The 17,036-nt window shown below is 41.6% G+C and overlaps 1 long non-coding RNA gene across 1 annotated transcript; it reads left to right on the plus strand.

Moving 5' to 3' along the window:
* The first annotated feature begins 9,910 nt into the window (after positions 1-9,910).
* Positions 9,911-16,033, plus strand: LOC311191025. Its single transcript, XR_014617265.1, has 3 exons — positions 9,911-9,987; positions 11,032-11,099; positions 15,970-16,033. It is a non-coding gene; the product is annotated as an uncharacterized lncRNA (long non-coding RNA).
* Positions 16,034-17,036: the final 1,003 nt, after the last annotated feature.

A 17,036-nucleotide genomic window follows, 5' to 3' on the forward strand; every position in this document is an offset into this window, starting at 1 on the left:
TCCTTCCTTTAGCTTCACTCCATCCCCCTTGTCCTGCCAGTCTCTGCCCTTTAACAAGCTGATTCCCCTCCTGATTCTCTGCTCCCTTCAGGGACTGGGAGGCTGCAGTGAGGTCCCCCCACAGCCTTCTCTTCTCCAGGCTGACCCAGCCCAGCTCCCTCAGCCTCTCTCCGTAGGGGAGCTGCTCCAGCCCTCTGATCATCTCCGTGGCTCCTCTGACCCCTCTCCAACAGTCCCACACCTTTCTTATATTGCGGGGCCGACATCTGGACACAGGACTCGATGGGGCCTAGTTCCAACCCCCTTCCACTGGGCAACCTGTGCCTCACACCCCTCATCATAAAAAATGTGTTCCTTATATTTAACATTTCTGCTTAAAGCCATTCCCCCTTGTCCTATCCTTACATGCCTTTGTAAATAGAATGTCTCCATTTTTCCTGTAGCCCGTTTAAGGTAGCGGAAGGTGCTCTTAGGTCTCCCTGGAGCCTTCTTTCCAGGCTGAACAAACCCAACTTTCTCAGCCATAGGAAAGGTACTTCAGCCCTGTCCTCCTCCTTAGAGAGGGATTGCTAAAGAGGTGGTGTGCTGTGGCTGAAAAGGTGTTTTAGAGACATTTATAAAGTAGTCTTTGGCATATAGAGAGAAATTGAAAATTGAAATCTATCTTCCCTGTGTGTCTAGTGAGGGACTTATGCCTGAAACAAAATTAAGAGACAGGCTTTTCTTAAATATTAACTTCAAATCCTGACCCACTGAGGTTATTTGGGGTCTTTTCCACCAACATCCCTGAAGACAGGACCCCAGCCAGTGGTAGTTAGATAATGGCACGTGATTGATGCATGGACAGACAATATTATGTGGATAATCTTGGAGAGAAAGTCCATGGATCCTCTGCTGAAAGATGGTAAGGGAAGGGCACCACCTTCCTGTTCCACATCAGACCCAGAGGATTTGAGAGCTTCAGGATCTGACAGATAACTAGCTGAGGGACTGTCCATCTCATGGACATGCACTTCTCATTGGTCATACCAATGTTTGTCCTTGGCACTTTGGCTAAATTAGCATGATAGGGGGTTGGTCTGTAAGGTTTACCAGCAGAGCCCCATATTCCAGGGGAACACGTAGCATGGCAGAGAGATGTCACTTCACCACCCCTCCACGCCCAGCTTTTTCAGCAGGAAGAGCACATAAATGGATTCATCAAGGTTAAGTAAACTTTTTCTGGTCATTCAATAGAGATGACAGTTTAATATTTCAGCTGAATGTCCTGGAAGGAAAGTTAATGATCATGGCTTATAGATGTTTTCCTAAATATCCTTTCCTTAGAAAAAATGAAGACATGCAGTGTGCCTAGAGGATTTATCCACTTCTTCTCCCTTTTGGTCAGGCTAAAGCCTCCTCTCTCAATTCTAGTAGCAATAAGGCCAAATCAATGTGTTAGTGGGAAATGGCATCATAGTCTGGGTGTATTTCAGATGTATGTGCAGGGGTGGAGTATGCCAATAAAAAGCTAAGTGCTGGTGGGTTTGCAGTTTTGCAATTCTAGCAAGTTGTTTAATATAATTCTAAAATGAATATAAATTAATATCTGGAAATTGTTGTAAGAAGATTATAAATGCAGTGCTGTGCAATTGACTCCTCAGGCCATAACCTCTATTTTTTCTGACCACTCTTCTCCAAATGTTCTTGGAGGTCATGGGCAAGAGTAGATCTGGGATTAAAAAAAAACAACGGTGCTCTTGCACAGAATCATAGCAGCCCTATTCTGGGGGATGTCTCTGATTACACAGCATTTCTCATATAAGAAGTAATACACCATTTTGTTTAGGTTTTTGTGGTATTCCACAACATAGGTTGGATGTAGCACAGCAGGCCGAGGACAGTGTTAAATAGTCGAGTTTCAAGTGAAGGTACAATCCTGTAGGTGGGAAAGTCTGAGCATCTTGGCCACAACCAGCTGTTTCTAGGTGCTGAGGGAAACTATAGAGGTGCTTAGGTCTCATTCAAGGGTACATGTACAAGAAGATGCCACTTTTCCCTCTTGCACTGATTCACCCTCCTGCTGCTTCAGTGGGACCATGGTGGCTCTTTGCTACCACATCATTTTCAGAGAGGATCTGTGGGCATAGGATTTATGGAGGAGGAAAACAACTGAAATTATCAGTCTTCACACACACAATGTGCTCAGGTAAAACTACAGTTGAGCCTTTGTAGCAGATGGCATTTCAATGGCAAGAACCAGAATTCAGTATATAAATCATCCAAACAATACCTGGCTTACCATCAAAGGCAGGTGAGGAGGGGACAGGAAGGGTAAGGTTGGCAGCATTAGACACCAGTCTAACTTTTGAAGGTCTGAATAGGGTAGTCTCCTTTGTTCTAAGGAAAAATCTGTCCAATTATGAGAGCTCCTAAGAATTTCAGTGGGTGGATACTCACAGCTTCCCTGCACCACATGATTTCTGGACGAGGTGATCATCAGAAAAAGCATGGTTATTCCTTCACAGTGGGGTTTATATTGCCAGCCCCATGGTGTTGCTGTAGTGGTCAGTTGGTTGATTTGGTCCAACACACCACTGCTTGCTAGCAAAGAAAGCAAAGTGTGTGGGCATCCTCCACCACCAGGTACTTCAATCTCTGGAGTTAAATACTCATTTTTCATCAGTCCTGATCATCACAGGGGATCTTATGGGTTAGGCTTAAAGTTTACCTTCAACATATGTGTACTGGTGTTTGACACAGGGTTGGAGCAGAAACCTTGCTATTTCTCCTCTGGCTTCCCTAACCACATTGAGTTTTCACTGCTTAATTCACTGGGTGCTTAATTTCACTGCTGTTGATCACTCTAATCTCTATTCAGGTAAAACCTGAAATCTTTTTCACATCTGAAAATTCTCCAGTCATCTTTGGGACACTTGCCATAACAGCAGAAGTATGCCCCTCTACCTCCAACCCATTGCAAATCTGGGGGCCTTCTTGCATTTATTATGGGCCTTCTCACACTGAATAATTCTACCTTTGTCTCCATGAGCAGGCCTGATCCTCTTCACCTTCAAAGCAAAAGTCAAGGGAAAACAGTATTTGCAGATGAGTCTACACAAAAAGAGACCTAAGTTATTTTTTGATGTTCACAGAAACACCATGGGTCATTTTTTCATTCTCCCTGTTGTAATTGATGGTGCTATGACAGGAGTCTCCATTTATAGCAGGAACAACTTGCATGGTATGTGGTTTTACTCATTAAATACACACTTTGACTCAGAAACATTTCTTGGGGTTAAAGCTTCAGTGTTCTTACACTGGTTAGGAGTTTAGCTGGGCTCATTGCTGTTACTTCTGAGGGCCCAAAAAAACATGTGGAATATGTTCATTCCATAGAAGGCAAATGGGACCTGTTGTTAGCTGGGTCTCTACTGCCTTTCAAACAGACAGAAACTAAAACTCATGCTCAGAGCAGCACAATGTGTACCTAAGCAGACCTAAGTCTGTGCTCGGGTGGGAGAAGGGACTGTGAGCCTGCAGGACTTGTAGAGCACAAGCTTCAAAACAAAAACTGCCTTGTCCTGAGGATTCACAGTCTAAATAATTCAGCAGTTGAAAGGAGGGTGTTGTTTTTAGTGCAATCCAAGGTGGCAGCATCCTTGGAACGCAGCTCTTGTTTGTACAACGGAGCTTTTACACCAACATTTGCGCAGCTCAGCTTCTCCACTTAAGCTTTTAAGACCTCGACCTGCTTCACAGTGATTTAAAGGGCATCAGTGATTTTATTCACCAAGTGTCTTCTGCTGTGTGAAGTGAATGCTTCATGAAGTGCCTGTCCCCTGCACAGGCAAGGAGCACATTGCAGAGGAGGGAGAGGTTTTTACTGGATAAACTTTGGGTAGGGCACATCACAAGGGGTATGAATTCTGCAGGCAGCTAAAGGAGTGCCATGAAAACTGCACCACCCCATCATGCCCTCTGCTTATGCCCCTTCCCTTACAGAAAAGGCTATTTTAAGAATGTTTAGGAGAGCTGAAAAAAATTTAATCAGGACTATTTTTTACCCCCCTGTTAAGAAATTAAGGGGTCTTAATAGATTTGAGCCATCATAGGCCTTCATTCTGGCTAAAAATAGCCTTCTCAGTTCATAAGAACATTACAACTGTAAATCCTGATAACTTGAGAGCTAGGAATGAGCATTGAGTGTCTAAAAATGTCCCTTTTCTACAGCTCTGAGAGACGAGGGCTAAATCTGGATATGAAGCTGTGGCATTTTTTACTGTAAACAAATGCTGTCGATGGCTGAAGAGTTTGATCTGCTGGATCACAAGGCAGAGTAGATTTGTAGGGAAATATTCCAGTGCCAAAGCACGGGGGAGTGGGGAAGAGACAGGGCTTAACTGGAAGCCTATAGATTGCCAGATCAAGAAAGTAGTGGGTTGATCTCAGGGGAAGCTAGGAAAGAACTTGTGCTGAAGTCATTTACCCCAGCCCACCCCCTCAACAACATGTATATTTATTTGTACTTATTTGAAACCCTTTGTGCCATGCCCTTCTGCTTGCACTGCTGGGACTGCCATGTAAAGAAGGTCTGGAAGATTTGTAAATAAATATATCTGGTTGCATTTCATCTAGGCTATCTGGGAGCCTGGGAGGAAGACACACAATTAGCACAATGGCACCCTCTGTTGCCCTGTGTGCCGCCTTTGGTGACTGTTCCCACGTGGATATATTAAGTCCTGCAAAATCTTCTCCAAACCTGACCTCTCCCTGCCCAACTTCCTTGTCTGTTTGGGGTTATCCTCTGTTATTTCCCTTTGTAATAAAATTTAGTCTGTTCTGTGAGCCTGTATTGGGTGGAGATGGCAAACTCTGGTTTTAATGAGCAAGAGGAAGCTTTGAGAGCCAGGATTGCCACACTCATTTCAAGAATAGTGGCCTTCTGTCCCCTTTTTGTCCCCCCTAACATAGCCAAGGACAGCTTCTTGTAACAGTTATTAAACACTGAGCTCAGTCCTGTAAAATAGTGATCATTTCTGGGAGATGCTGTGTGAGACAGGGCGCTCAGCATTTCCTGGAAAGTGATTAGTCCTAATGAGATTGGGTTGTCCAACTCTCATGCCACTAATTAAATCACAACTTTTCTTTCTTTCAGTTACACAAAAGCTTAATTCATGAATTAAAAGACACAGTGAATCTGATTTTGACTCTGATCCTCTGTGTGTTCATAATTAAACAACCGACTCCTTTTAGGAATTGAAACAAAACTCCTTTTTGGGGCATGGTGAGTTTTCACTCCTAATTACGTTCACTTACATCCATGTGACTACACTTTAATTGCTCATTAATATGGGCAGACTCAATGGGATGACACACAACTACCTTGTTCTTCCTGGACTTCCCTAATGATGACATTTTTTAACTGTAAGGATATGGGACATTTCTGTCTTTTACTTTCCCATACTCCATCCTCCTGTTAAGAATAATAAAACTATCTCTCTTACTATAATATTATGATTAAGAACTGATTTTACCATGATGGCATAAGAAACAGGTACATACTTGAAATAGTTACTGATATGACTGTGCCTTCTTATCCCATGTGCAGCCTGAAAAACATATTAAATGCTTTAGTTAGAACTGATCACTTAGAAATGTTCAGTCAGAACTCAACAAATATTGGCAATATCAACAATTTTTCATAAAATACCTGTTTTTTCAGTATTATTTTTAAGAAAAAATATTGAACTGAAGAAGTCTTCAAATACTGACATAAAAGGGAGGTAAAGATAAATTCATTGAGACAGTAAAAAGCTGACAAATGTCAGTATAAAAGAGTACATCTGTTTGATAAATATGAATGATCTTTAAGTATACTGTGTATATTTGGATCTGGCATGTAGATAGCAATTTTTCAGAATCTATGCCACATTCTCTTGCTTTGATACCAGAAAGATGCTATCAAGAAGTAAAACTGAATTTTATCCTCACAAAAACAAGGATGTTTGATGGTTGTGGGAAAGAGGGGGGTTCAAGCTGTATCTATTGTTCCTGCAGAAATATCTCATTTCAAAAGTTAAATTACTTGTAATGATTCCATGGCAATTTGTTATTTGAATCCCTTACAGTCCCACTTTCCCCAAATAGTGCTGGGTGATGGGAGATGGTAGGGATGTTGCCTAAACTTCTGGGCTCCGCTTAAATCTCTGTTGAAGACAGTTCTGATTGATGCTGATCTAGATACCTATTTTCATTTCTTTTAAAATTAAACCTGCAAGCTTCAGAATTCAGCACATAAGACCAATTCTTTTTTGATTTTTACTATGATTTTGTTAGAAAAAACAACACACTGTTAAAATGCCAAAGAAAATTGCTCTGAAAGGAAAACAAAACCAAAATAGCAGTATTTTAAAAACAGCACATTTCAACAGGATTAAATTATTCCTCCTTCCTATTTTCTTAAACCAAAGTGCTGACAAAATCAATATGTTTTCTGAAGTGTTTCATTTTGACGAAATTTGCATGTTTTGGTAGAATATGGATACACTAAAGTGCTTCTGACTGGCTGAGGCTGAATGCTCTGCTTCTTTTGGGTTGAAGCCCCTATAATCCTACCAAGATTGACTTAGTCTTTCCTGAATGGAGAAAATATTCCCATAAAGACAAAAAACCCCTCAAACAATACCCCAAATTGCTGTCACTCTCATCCAGGAAGTAAACACCAGCTGGACAGCAAAAAACCAGAGAGCAGTGTCATAGAATCATAGAATCACAGAATCACAGAATCCCAGGGGTTGGAAGGGACCTCCAGAGCTCATGGGGTCCAACCCCCTGCCAAAGCAGCTCCCCAGCTCATATTGCACAGGGCGGCGTCCAGACGGGGCTGGAATCTCTCCAGAGATGGAGACTCCACACCCCCTGGGCAGCCTGTCCCAGGGCTCCCTCACCCTCACTGGGGAAAAGTTCTTCCCCAGGTTGGTGCAGAACTTCCTGTGCTCCAACTTGCAGCCATTGCCCCTTGTCCTGTCCCCACAGACACTGAAAAGGGGCTGCCCATTCCCCCTGCATCCCATCCTTCAGATATTGATAAACATTAATCAGGTCCCCCCTTAGTCTTCTTCTCTCCAGGCTGAACAGCCCCAGCTCACTCAGCCTTTCCTCACAGGGGAGATGCTCCAGGCCCTTCATCATCTACACTGTCTTGGAATGAGGAGGAAGGGTGGTCCTGTTTGTGGTTTGCTGGGAAGGTTTTGTACTGGAAGAGGAAGAAAAGAGGTGGAAAAAGAAAAGACATAGAAGAAATGGATTTAGTAACAGGGGGAAAGTCTAAGGTAAGTTGAAGAAAACCAGCCCTAAACCAGACATCCTCTTACCCATTTCTTCTCCCTCACATTTCCCTGTCGACCCAATATGGGAAAAACACCCATTTGCAGTAACTGTTAGTTTTACCTATGGACTCTACTGCCTCACTTGCCACTGTTCAATGAACATCTGAGCAGAGAGGTTAACTTCAGCCTGCCTTTAAAATGCAACACTGAGACAAAATGTGCCAAACCAAGCTGTGCATGTGCTCATCTCCAAATGAGAAGGAGACAAGAGGGAAAGAAAACTATTTGCATCCCTTGAGATGTGGTCTGTTTCCCCACAAAACCCTGGTATGCTATGCCAGGAAGTCAGAACAAGCCACAGAGTGCTGCCTGTGCTCAAAATAAAGACAGATTCATTGCAGGTGACTCCTGTTTTCCCACTAGTTCACAAATATTTTGTTTAGCTACACAAGTTCCCTGGAAGTGACATTCCTGTTGGCAGGTCAGAGGACCTGCTGTTGGGTTATACCATTGTTATGAGAGTCCCACTGCTAAGGAGCTTTGAGTTGTACCCCATACTGAGAATAGTCTAAATAATCTGTGACTCAAAGCATCTCTCATCAGGGATCACAGTGAACACAGGCAATTTCAGCTGACCTGTCAAGCTAAACACAAACATGTCAAGTTCTCAATAGCACCAGAACATTTGTTTTACATATCCTGAGTGAAATAAGGGCCAATGGACAACATGGATTTAGTAATCATTTTGTTTGCCAGATGCTTCTTTCTCTAATTTTACTGCAGAGCATACACAAGTATGTGCTGGAATTAAAATGATGATTGGGAAGAACAGAGAGGCCAACTCCTGGCTTATTGCAGCAGCATAAACTGGAGTGATTGCCATGATGAGAGGCATTACTCCAGATTTGCACGGGTGTGAGATAGGAATCCAGCCCTTTCTCTCAGGGTAACCTATCTTGCAAACAGAGAAGTTAATCTGTGAGCTCTTAAAATTAAGTTTTGAGAGTGGAAGGGCAAGGGAGAACTCAGGACTGTAAAGAGATCCTCTCTCTCAGACTGGAGGTTGTGTCTTCCATCGGAAAAAAGCACAGTGCCCCTGACTGCTGCCTGCCCCTGGAGTTGAGGTTCACCACTGTCCTCCTGAAGCTGCCACAGCCTGCAGCAGGAGCTCAAAATGTGGGGCACAAACAAGTAAAACTGTGGTCAGAATGAGGCACAGAGTTGCCTGAGATGGATCTGTCTGGGATCTCTGCATGGATCCTAATGCATCCCTGCTATACCTATAAGGGCTTTCCTTTGCCAGGGCACCCTCCTAACACCTCCCTAGGGATCCTTCTCTGCTGGAGCAGCCTTCAATTAAAAACATGCTAAATGTCCAGCACTAGCTCCCAAACCAAAGGAGCCAGGACTGAAAGCCATACCTGGCCTGAAACCTCCCCATGAAGCCCACAAGCAGCCCCTCTGACACTGGGGCTCAGGGCTTTCCTTTTCCAGGGAACCCTCCTAATGCCTCCCTAGGGATTTTTCTCAGCTGGAGCAGCCTTGTGGGAATTAATTCTTTAATGTAAAGTAAAACACTTTTCAAAGAGTAAGTTTTTGGTTGGTTTGGGGGGGGGTGGGGGGTGTGTCGTGGGTTTTTTGTTTGTTTGTTTTTTAATTTTGTTTACGACAGAAGTAATTGTTAAGTGTTCAACCAATGGACACATTAAATGTGAAAGCTGAGTAATGCTGGGACCAGAGAAAGTCTTCTGGCTTTAAATGAGCTGCACTGGCTGAGATTTGTGTCCACAGCAAAGGTATATTGCAAAGAAACAGAGCTGGCACACTGTTCCACTTGTACCCGTGTATCAAATGACATGTTTTAGGGAATTCCTGCTGTAACATCATCTGCAAAGAAACCAGACCAACAATATTGAGGCACAGCTCAAAACAATCCTGTGCCTTGACCCCCAAAATCATCAACAGATTCAGAGCAAGAAGAATGCCAGGTTAAAGCAGAGCAAATCTTTTCACTACAATATTTGATTCACCAGAAAATTCCTCAAGTTGGTTTTTTTTTTTTTTATGGATTATTTTGGCTGATAAAGCAATTCTTTGACTGCAATTCCATTTGAGAGCTTTCAGAAGTGCTACTGAACAGCAGGGTTTGTTTTTCAAAACTACCATCCAGATACAAACAGAGCATTCTGTTTTCTATACATTTTTTGTAAGTCTTGGTAGGTTTTTAGTTAGTCTGTTGTGGAGGGACTGTGCGTGGAAAGACTTTTAAATGGGAGAGATGTTCAACATAAAATCTCAGCTCCTGGAGCTTGGCATCCAGCTCCCTCCTTTTTCAGCTTATTGGTCATAACCTTGGGAGCAAAATTCCCCAAACTCTGAAGGGATTTCGGGTCTGGATTTGAAATGAAAGGAATGTCCATTCATTGAACATCTACTTTTATTTACTAAAGGAAGCCGAGCTCAAACCACATATGTTGAACTTTGGCCACATATTCTATAAGATATCACTTCAAATGCATGAAGGCATTGCTGTCTCCCTTTCCTTGTTTCAAACAGATTTTTTTGCTTTTCTAGGGTTTGCCCTCTTCACTCCTTGAAGAGTAGATATTCAGTGGATAAAGAAGAGACCTCTTCCAGATAGAGACTGTCTGGGCTGCCCTCACACCGTCAAAAAAATGTAAATACTATTTGTAAGGGAATCAAAAAATTTTCTAGGAATGCTTAAACCTTACAGAGTGTTAAATTCTTCAGACTAGAACAGGGTCTGTCCAGATGGCTTACTTGGGGATATGCATGCTCACTTCAGCAGAGGAAACCCAAACTAGAATTCAGGATGGTTTATTCGCAGATGCCACACACTGAGCTATCCTTATAAATACCTGAGGAACTAATTTATAGCTTATCCCAGAATATGAAAAGAGGAATGCACTGATTTTTCCACAGTTGGCTAAGTGAAAAAATATTTCTCCACAATTTGTTATTACCTTGAGATAATATAAATTAATCCTTGCTTCTACAAATGGTTTTACTGGCAGAGCCAGTCGATCAGGTAGCTTAGCTTAAGGGCCTTGTTCTGGATTTCAGCAGCACTTTAAGACAACAAGCATAAATGCTTCACTAATATTTAAGATGTGATTCATTGATGTGGCTGTGCTATTTCATGCCCATAACCTATAACTATCTTTTTAAAAATAGACATGCAATATGCCTGCTAGCTGCAGAGGATCCTAAACAACCCCTTAAAGAACCCTAACATGACACCTCAGTCAGAACAAGCTAGTTTCTGTTCATTCCTGATGTTATTTCATGATGAAGCTGGTCAAATATTTAAATAATCCACATACAGCCTTTTTTTTTGGCATTCACACAGTACAGCACAAAAGCTGGCACTTGGTTCTGTAGCTGTCAAGGGCTCCCTGAAGCTCATACTCATGTCTGCTGGCTCATCTGAGCTACAGCCTTTACTCTTTTGTTGCTGCTCACAGGGGTTGAAACAACACAGGTTTCAGGTAGGTCCTACAGAAAGTAGTGGATGGCAGGACAGCCACATCTGGGGGTCACAGTTTGCTGCCCAAATAGAATTATATTGTTGTCTGTTAAAACAGTACATTTAAAGTATTCCAATTATTAAATATAATTGATGCATATTTAAATATATATACCATTATTATATATTCAAACAGTTCAACAGCTGCCTCTTTATCACATTGAATTATTGTAGGATGCTGACCTTTCTGGGACAGGAAAAGGGATTGGACCTTTCTGGAGAGCAAGAGCCCAACTGTACAGGTAGGGTGCCACAGACAGCTCAGGCAGGGGAAGAAGGAACCTGTACCTGAGTCAATAGGAAGATTTTAGCAGGTACACGAACTAGAGACTCCAAAAAAATGTTATGATTTTAGCCACCAGAATTTCTGTGCAAGTTCTTCCTTGGCTTTCATTGCTGAGACTCATTTCAAGGCTGTGTGTCCCTTGGCTCCCAGGCAAAGCCATATGGTCAAACAGCTGACCAGCACTGCATCCTAAAAACAACTTGTTCATGAAACCTGCCATGGACTAGTGCACTGAACCACCTCTGTGACAGTAATGGCAAGATTTCACAGTTAAACCAGCTGAATACCCACCAGTCAGGTTCTGATAGCCAACATCAGCTCCCTGATGTAAACCACTGGGTTAAAACAGTTTGCCCAAACATTCACTATTTAGTACAGTATTTCCCAGCAAGCATTTTGGTAGACTTGTCCTATAAACAAAGATTCTTTAATGTAATTGATGAAACTATGGTCATACCCTGTGCTAAAGCTGCATGCAGCTGCCAGAGCATGCAACGGTGAGAGCAATTCCTCTCAGGAAACCTGGGCAGACCCTGGAATTTAAGGGCTTCCATGCTTCTCCTAGACAATTCTATGATTACATTCATGTCATTTTTGTCATTTAATACTGTTGCTAACCCATATAATTGTTATGGGACTTCACAGTGCAATTTAGTATAATTAAGACAATTAAACAGTTAAGCACCATGAGTAGTCAGTAGTCAGAGCTTTTACCCAGGATGAGGAAACCTAAAGACTCTCATACTGCAATATAGTTCTTAGGGACCTTGGGGTTTAGATTGCTGGTAAGCATCAAAAGAGTTCATGGTGCACTGTCAGACCATAGCAGATCCTCTGCCTTTCTACCAGGGGGATACTCTTGTTGAAGGGAGAGGGGGATGTGAGCCCATTTCCATCACCCCATAGGTAACCACATGGGAACTTGACCTTCGAGGTTGTTATCCAAGATCTGGAGATCTCACTGAAGGAAGATACTTAACACATTTCCTCTGCATTTTCCATCCATCTGAAATGTATTTAGCTAACTTCTGAGGTACCTTGCATGTAAAACCTTGAACCGCAATTGTAACCTCTCCAGTTTCCCTTATTCACCCACTATTTGATTTGGATGACATATTTTTTACAATATTTCTTTTCTGGCCTATTTTGAGAGTCTCATGTTAATGCCACAAGAACTTCAGTCTCCTGTATAGTATTTCAGACATGGAGGGAAAAAATGAAGAAATAAAGAGAAAAGAAAAACCCGCCGTCTGCATCCACTTAACCTACATTACAATAAAGCTCAGTACAGATCTGATCAGCAGTTTTTTTAGCCTGCTCTGATTTAATATGAAAGAAATTAGTGGAAAACCTAAAGGCTGAAAGGAAATTTTTGCCACTGCTGAAAACAGGACGTGAAACCTTTAACATAATATTTACACACATTATGTTAAATACTTTCTGCAAAGTTAAAATTTAGCACTGCCAGCTTCAGATAGACTGGGAAGGGCACTTAGTTACACTTAATAAATCTGATTTTGAGAAGAAAAAGTTTTGTTCTTCCCCTTCATGTATACACTAGCATTGAATGAAAATTCTGATTCATCAGTGTGCAAACATATTCATTAATAAACTTCTGAACACGTAAAAGAGAAGACACAATTTGCATTCTGTTGGATGGTATTTTCATCTTGGCCATAACCAGTACAATGTTTTGTTATCTCTGGTGGTCCACAAAGCTTTTGAGATTCTTAAAGCATGGCAGCTTTAAGTGATCTGTCTGAGTGTAGCTTTTACTTTCTAGTAGACTCTGTCATGAATCCTCTGACAAAATAGTTTACTATTTGGGGAGGAAGGTGTTTGCCAAGAAATATCAAACTGTCAGAAGTGACATTTTCACCAGAAAGCACTGTCCAGTTTTCCCAGGGAAAGTTTCAGGGTCCAGGATAAAGCTGCTGTTCAGAATAAGAAGGAGATGGACTTTTGCTGGGGAACAGTCCATAGTCCCCAGCCCAACTCTTTCAGAAAGATTTGCAAAACAAAAAGATCAGTCTACTGCTCTATCTGACCCAGAACAAGGACATGGCATTATAATCCTACAGCCTCAAACCCTGGGCTTTAGGCTAGGAAGGGGTGAGAGGCTGGTGTGATTTCAGATCCGTGAAGCGTTTTGAAAAATCAAGAGAGCTTTCATGAAATAGGAAAACAGTTTCCTGCTGAGCTGTAATTAAAATCATGCCCAATCCCATGAACACGCACACTGTTTATTAAGGAATTGAGTAAGATGTGCCATAGCTCCCAGGCAGAGGTGAGAAAGAAGTCTTAACTAACCATCTACTTCTTTCATCTGAGATTTATCATCGAGCCAGATGACTCTGATCATTAGCACATCAAAGATCTTAAAACCTCCCCGATGAAAAAAGAAAAACTTTTTAAAGACCCTGGTATTTCAAAGATCAGCCATGTATTTGTAGATTTTAAGATCATACGGAAACTTTTCAGTCACCTTCTCTGACATCTGCAAAACATAGCCCAGAGGAGGTTGCCCAGCAATTCCTAAATCAGTTCCAACAAGTTGTGGTTGACTGAGGGCATCTTTCTTGGAAAGACATCCAGTCTGATTTAAAGACTATAAGCAATGGAGAGTCCACCACAGTTTTGGCAAACTGCTAGCTACAAAAAAGCTACACCAGCAGGAATGGGAGTTTTGGCTGGACTCAGATTTAACCTGTACATTAAACATTCACAAAAGAAGCAGGTTTTACCTTGCTCCTCCCAGAAATCATAAGTCTCTAATAAGTCAAGTAAGAATTCAGGTAAATTATTCCCAGTTTCAAAAGAATTTTTTGAAGGCAGAGCAGGTGCACAAATGCCCCTACAAGGAGTGTGATATTGTTCATCCAAGACATATTCTTTTATTCTTCTTGAAGATTAAAATCCTAGGATTCAGAAGCAGCATCTATTCAAAATAGATGAGTAAACCAAGGCATAAAAAGTCTCCTCCTTTTAACTTTGCCCCAAATACTGGTCTTCTCTTGATGCCAGTAAGAGCTCGAGAAAAAAATACAAGTTACAATGACTGCATCAGTCAGCAATTGCTTGTATGGCAGGACTTCCAACAGCAAACTGATGATATTTTATCTTGCATGGCCCCAATTTTGGCTAATTGCTTTGCTCTACTGACAGGCAGAAGTCCTTAGTTAGCCCATACGAAAAGCAGACAGCCACAATGTAAACAAAGTTTCTGTTTATTCTGAAGTCAGAAAAATCATTCCAAGAGAAGAATAAATGTGGGATTACACGTATTATTTACTTATCTTTAAGAACATTGTTATTCCCAAAGCAGACTGGCTACTTCTCACTTCTCTTGCTCAGTTCCTTTTGCAAATGCGTCACATCAGCTTCAGCTAATTCATCACTGAGGTTTGACAATAATCGCTGACTTTCTTTCTAAAGATAATCTGTGTTTAAAGAGCCTGTTATATAATATGCAATAAGCCAAGAATATCTTGCAACATTTGGAAAGGTAGGGCAGTAATGTTCTGCCAGATTCCTCTCAGCATTTAAACACCATTTTTTACATGCCAAAAGTTCCTTCAATTACTAATGACTTGTGAATTTTAAGCTGCATAATTTATATCTGAAAACAATTAGGGAAGACAGTTTAGAGAAACTTGTCTGTGTTTTGGGAGATGTTACCACAAGAAACGTCACTGAAAAAGAAAGAACAGAACTGAAATTCAAACGTTGTCCTGGCCCCTTGGGAAAAGGTCAGTGTCAGTTCAGAGCCAGTTTCCTTCAGAAGATAATTCTGGAGCAAAAAACAAGGATGTTTCAGAGCCAGCCCCAGAACAGATGGATGAGTGAGCGCTTGTGGGCTTGAAGAAGCAAAAGAGGACAGTAAAGGCAAAGGGAGAGTTTAGAGTTCGGTGGAAAAGAACATCTTTGAAAAGATACGAAGCTGAAATCTGGAAAAAAAAATGGAAAGAGATCTAAAAGATTCACAGGAGAGAGGAAGGGGGTTAGAGGTGAAGTTTAGAGCCTCAAGCAGGGCATTAAGGGTGGAAACAGAGCTACGAGCGAGCTGGAGGCAAAACACCATCCTCCATCATTCATGAGCTGAGCAAAAAAATGTCTGTTCAGACCAAGCAAGCGGAGAACAGGGGTCAAGAGAAAAGATTCATCACGAGAAGGGCCTGCCAGGTTAAAGCAGAGAACATATCAGCTGTAGTAATATTTGGGGCCAAGAGAGCAGTGATAACCAGGGGTTGCTGTGGCAGCCACAGCCCAGGTTGCGCTGACCCCAGAGATAGAGCACGGAGGGGAGAGCGATGGTGCCGGCAGACGAACGGGTCAGCAGCGAGGAGTTGGCTGCATGAGCAGAACAAGCACTGACCTGGAGGAAGTTACACCACATCTTTTTTTATTTTTTTTGCAAAATATCTGGGGGCAAAGGATCAACATTCAGCTGTCCAAACTTTCAAATCAGCGCAGGGTTGGAAACTTTAATAGAATCTCTGGTATCATTAGAAAAATAGCTATATATTAGTTTGTCTTTATTCTTTTTGGCACAGGAGGAAACACCCCCGGTTCCCTTACCTCACAAACATGCACTCACACTTTCACTAAAGCAAAGGTGTTACTCCAAATAGCTAAACTCCTCTAGAGGTGCACTTAATGACACTGTTGTCATCTACTGCCTGGCTAAACTGTTTTAACTCATTCCTCTTCCATAGCCACATAAATATCCTGTCTATCTAGAACATAGCAAAACTTTTAATTATGGAGGGGAAAAGATATACTGAGGCCAGTCCTTCAAATCTGACTCTCTGGTATACTTCTTCCAGATGAAGGAACATTGCAGAACTGATTTCCTACAAGATCAACAGGGAAAGACTTGCAGGCTCAGAAAGAAGAGGTCGCCTCTGAAGACTGCAGGCAGTCTCTTCCAGTTCAAGGAAAATGAATTAAAAAAAGGAAGGAAAAAGATGTGCATCTGCTTATAACCAACAAAAATGTCCCTGTTACCATTCTGATTAATTAATTATCTTGCACTTCTAGATTGATTCCAGTGAAGGACCTGAATACACTACAGAGAGACTAGTATCTATAGCTTTATGACTAACTAATGATGTTTTACTGCTATCTTAGTACAGCAGAATGTGAAAATAATGCCCATTAAGCCTAAAAGCCTATGAGCCACCCAATAGATCTGGATGAAGACTTGGGATAGCTCACGAATCTCTCTCATTATTCTGCTGGAAGATTCAATGTTTCACTATCTTTCATAGCAGACTTTTCCAAACCTCTCTGATGCTGATGGGCCTGGCAGTAGCCTTTCATTAAAGATAAACGGGAGAGCAGAAAAAATGCTCTTCTGTTAAACAGTTACTGTTCATATCACTAATCTACATGACACCAATGATCTCTCAATTAAGCTGTCTTTGATGGTTTGGTGAGGAACTGAATACACACTGTAAACACTGCTCATGTCTTGGTAGACCTGTGTGTGTTTGCATAAGTGACATAAGCAACCAGTGGCAGGTAGGAAACAATAGGAAGAGCACCTATAAAATAAAAAAGATCAGAAAGGGGTAGAATTACTGAAGAAAAATGGCATTAGCAGCAAGCACACTGATTCCTAGGTCATCACTGCAGGTGTCTAAATATTATCCATAAGCAAACATGATTGCATTCAAGAAATACCTGTCACCATTTTCTCCTTCAAGTGAAAACAATTTCACACACCAAAAATATTGGCTACAAGGCAGGAAAATATCAGCAGAGGAATCAAGTTTTCCAGGAGAGTAAGGCTGAGCTGTTATCTACAATCAAACTGGAACAAATAATGGAGGTACTCACAAAACTCAACAATGGCCAGAAAATAATTAAAACAAGATCTAAACAATTGTTG

Source organism: Gallinula chloropus (genome assembly GCF_964237585.1).
Source record: "Gallinula chloropus genome assembly, chromosome: 4".
In the NCBI taxonomy this organism is placed as follows: Eukaryota; Metazoa; Chordata; class Aves; order Gruiformes; family Rallidae; genus Gallinula; species Gallinula chloropus.